This window comes from Neolamprologus brichardi, chromosome 23 (assembly GCF_056152115.1).
Source record: "Neolamprologus brichardi isolate AB-2024 chromosome 23, ASM5615211v1, whole genome shotgun sequence".
In the NCBI taxonomy this organism is placed as follows: Eukaryota; Metazoa; Chordata; class Actinopteri; order Cichliformes; family Cichlidae; genus Neolamprologus; species Neolamprologus brichardi.
Genome location: NC_142125.1, coordinates 29082079 through 29087078, shown reverse-complemented (window position 1 = coordinate 29087078; position 5000 = coordinate 29082079).

Genomic DNA, 5000 nt, shown 5'->3' with positions numbered 1-5000 from the left:
ACCCTAACCCTAAACCATAAACCCTAACCCTATCCATAACCCTAACCCTAACCCTAACCCTAACCCTATCCATAACCCTAACCCTAACCCTAACCCAAAGATGGCAGCTTCCTCATGCGTATAGTTACAACTCTAAGCAACTGTCCTACGGAGGAAAGACTCACTGCTCACCACTCAAACAGTCGACACTAATAAAAAGTTTGTTTTGGATGATTTTTGTCCATTTCATCCCTAACCCTAACCCTAAACCATAAACCCTTACCCTATCCATAACCCTAACCCTAACCCTAACCCATCCCTAACCCTAACCCTAACCCTAACCCTATCCATAACCCTAACCCTAACCCTAACCCTAACCCTATCCATAACCCTAACCCTAACCCTAACCCATCCCTAACCCTAACCCTAAACCATAAACCATAAACCCTAACCCTATCCATAACCCTAACCCTAACCCTAACCCTAACCCTATCCATAACCCTAACCCTAACCCTAACCCTATCCATAACCCTAACCCTAACCCTAACCCTATCCATAACCCTAACCCTAACCCTAACCCTAACCCTATCCATAACCCTAACCCTAACCCTAACCGATCCCTAACCCTAACCCTAAACCATAAACCCTAACCCTATCCATAACCCTAACCCTAACCCTAACCCTAACCCTATCCATAACCCTAACCCTAACCCTAACCCTAACCCAAAGATGGCAGCTTCCTCATGCGTATAGTTACAACTCTAAGCAACTGTCCTACGGAGGAAAGACTCACTGCTCACCACTCAAACAGTCGACACTAATAAAAAGTTTGTTTTGGATGATTTTTGTCCATTTCATCCCTAACCCTAACCCTAAACCATAAACCCTAACCCTATCCATAACCCTAACCCTAACCCTAACCCTATCCATAACCCTAACCCTAACCCTAACCCTAACCCTTTCCCATCCCTAACCCTAACCCTAAACCATAAACCCTAACCCTATCCATAACCCTAACACTAACCCTAACCCATCCCTAACCCTAACCCTAAACCATAAACCCTAACCCTATCCATAACCCTAAACCCTAACCCTATCCATAACCCTAACCCTAACCCTAACCCTAACCCATCCCTAACCCTAACCCTAACCCTATCCATAACCCTAACCCTAACCCTAACCCTAACCCTATCCATAACCCTAACCCTAACCCTAACCCAAAGATGGCAGCTTCCTCATGCGTATAGTTACAACTCTAAGCAACTGTCCTACGGAGGAAAGACTCACTGCTCACCACTCAAACAGTCGACACTAATAAAAAGTTTGTTTTGGATGATTTTTGTCCATTTCATCCCAAACCCTAACCCTAAACCATAAACCCTAACCCTATCCATAACCCTAACCCTAAACCATAAACCCTAACCCTATCCATAACCCTAACCCTAACCCTAACCCTATCCATAACCCTAACCCTAACCCTAACCCTATCCATAACCCTAACCCTAACCCTAACCCATCCCTAACCCTAACCCTAACCCTAACCCTATCCATAACCCTAACCCTAACCCTAACCCTATCCATAACCCTAACCCTAACCCTAACCCTAACCCATCCCTAACCCTAACCCTAACCCATAAACCCTAACCCTATCCATAACCCTAACCCTAACCCAAAGATGGCAGCTTCCTCCTGCGTATAGTTACAACTCTAAGCAACTGTCCTACGGAGGAAAGACTCACTGCTCACCATTCAAACAGTCGAGACTAATGAAAAGTTTGTTTTGGATGATTTTTGTCCATTTCATCCCTAACCCTTACCTTAACCCTAACCCTATCCATAACCCTAACCCTAACCCTAACCCTAACCCTATCCATAACCCTAACCCTAACCCTAACCCTAACCCATCCGTAACCCTAACCCTAAACCATAAACCCTAACCCTATCCATAACCCTAACCCTAACCCTAACCCTATCCATAACCCTAACCCTAACCCTAACCCTATCCATAACCCTAACCCTAACCCTAACCCTAACCCTATCCATAACCCTAACCCTAACCCTAACCCAAAGATGGCAGCTTCCTCATGCGTATAGTTACAACTCTAAGCAACTGTCCTACGGAGGAAAGACTCACTGCTCACCACTCAAACAGTCGACACTAATAAAAAGTTTGTTTTGGATGATTTTTGTCCATTTCATCCCTAACCCTAACCCTAAACCATAAACCCTAACCCTATCCATAACCCTAACCCTAACCCTAAACCTAACCCATCCCTAACCCTAACCCTAACCCATAAACCCTAACCCTATCCATAACCCTAACCCTAACCCTAACCCTATCCATAACCCTAACCCTAACCCAAAGATGGCAGCTTCCTCCTGCGTATAGTTACAACTCTAAGCAACTGTCCTACGGAGGAAAGACTCACTGCTCACCATTCAAACAGTCGAGACTAATAAAAAGTTTGTTTTGGATGATTTTTGTCCATTTCATCCCTAACCCTAACCCTAAACCATAAACCCTAACCCTATCCATAACCCTAACCCTAACCCTAACCCATCCCTATATCTAACCCTAACCCTATCCATAACCCTAACCCTAACCCTAACCCTATCCATAACCCTAACCCTAACCCTAACCCTAACCCATCCCTAACCCTAACCCTAACCCTAACCCTATCCATAACCCTAACCCTAACCCTAACCCTAACCCTATCCATAACCCTAACCCTAACCCTTACCCATCCCTAACCCTAACCCTAAACCATAAACCCTAACCCTATCCATAACCCTAACCCTAACCCTAACCCAAAGATGGCAGCTTCCTCCTGCGTATAGTTACAACTCTAAGCAACTGTCCTACGGAGGAAAGACTCACTGCTCACCACTCAAACAGTCGACACTAATAAAAAGTTTGTTTTGGATGATTTTTGTCCATTTCATCCCTAACCCTAACCCTAACCCTAACCCCCTAACCCTAACCCCCTAACCCTAACCCTAACCCCTAACCCTAACCCTAACCCTAACCCTTTTTGATGATTATTGTCCATTTCTTCCTTAACCCTAACCCTAAACCATAAACCCTAACCCTATCAATAACCCTAACCTTAACCATAACCCATCCCTAACCCTAACCTTAACCCTAACCCTATCCATAACCCTAACCCTAACCCTAACCCTAACCCTATCCATAACCCTAACCCTAACCCTAACCCTAACCCATCCGTAACCCTAACCCTAAACCATAAACCCTAACCCTATCCATAACCCTAACCCTAACCCTAACCCTATCCATAACCCTAACCCTAACCCTAACCCTATCCATAACCCTAACCCTAACCCTAACCCTAACCCTATCCATAACCCTAACCCTAACCCTAACCCTAACCCAAAGATGGCAGCTTCCTCATGCGTATAGTTACAACTCTAAGCAACTGTCCTACGGAGGAAAGACTCACTGCTCACCACTCAAACAGTCGACACTAATAAAAAGTTTGTTTTGGATGATTTTTGTCCATTTCATCCCTAACCCTAACCCTAAACCATAAACCCTTACCCTATCCATAACCCTAACCCTAACCCTAAACCTAACCCATCCCTAACCCTAACCCTAACCCATAAACCCTAACCCTATCCATAACCCTAACCCTAACCCTAACCCTATCCATAACCCTAACCCTAACCCAAAGATGGCAGCTTCCTCCTGCGTATAGTTACAACTCTAAGCAACTGTCCTACGGAGGAAAGACTCACTGCTCACCATTCAAACAGTCGAGACTAATAAAAAGTTTGTTTTGGATGATTTTTGTCCATTTCATCCCTAACCCTAACCCTAAACCATAAACCCTAACCCTATCCATAACCCTAACCCTAACCCTAACCCATCCCTATATCTAACCCTAACCCTATCCATAACCCTAACCCTAACCCTAACCCTATCCATAACCCTAACCCTAACCCTAACCCTAACCCATCCCTAACCCTAACCCTAACCCTAACCCTATCCATAACCCTAACCCTAACCCTAACCCTAACCCTATCCATAACCCTAACCCTAACCCTAACCCTAACCCTTACCCATCCCTAACCCTAACCCTAAACCATAAACCCTAACCCTATCCATAACCCTAACCCTAACCCTAACCCAAAGATGGCAGCTTCCTCCTGCGTATAGTTACAACTCTAAGCAACTGTCCTACGGAGGAAAGACTCACTGCTCACCACTCAAACAGTCGACACTAATAAAAAGTTTGTTTTGGATGATTTTTGTCCATTTCATCCCTAACCCTAACCCTAACCCTAACCCCCTAACCCTAACCCCCTAACCCTAACCCTAACCCCTAACCCTAACCCTAACCCTAACCCTTTTTGATGATTATTGTCCATTTCTTCCTTAACCCTAACCCTAAACCATAAACCCTAACCCTATCAATAACCCTAACCTTAACCCTAACCCATCCCTAACCCTAACCTTAACCCTAACCCTATCCATAACCCTAACCCTAACCATAACCCAAAGATGGCAGCTTCCTCATGCGTATAGTTACAACTCTAAGCAACTGTCCTACGGAGGAAAGACTCACTGCTCACCACTCAAACAGTCGACACTAATAAAAAGTTTGTTTTGGATGATTTTTGTCCATTTCATCCCTAACCCTAACCCTAAACCATAAACCCTAACCCTATCCATAACCCTAACCCTAACCCTAAACCTAACCCATCCCTAACCCTAACCCTAACCCATAAACCCTAACCCTATCCATAACCCTAACCCTAACCCTAACCCTATCCATAACCCTAACCCTAACCCTAACCCTAACCCATCCCTAACCCTAAACCTAACCCATAAACCCTAACCCTATCCATAACCCTAACCCTAACCCAAAGATGGCAGCTTCCTCCTGCGTATAGTTACAACTCTAAGCAACTGTCCTACGGAGGAAAGACTCACTGCTCACCATTCAAACAGTCGAGACTAATAAAAAGTTTGTTTTGGATGATTTTTGTCCATTTCATCCCTA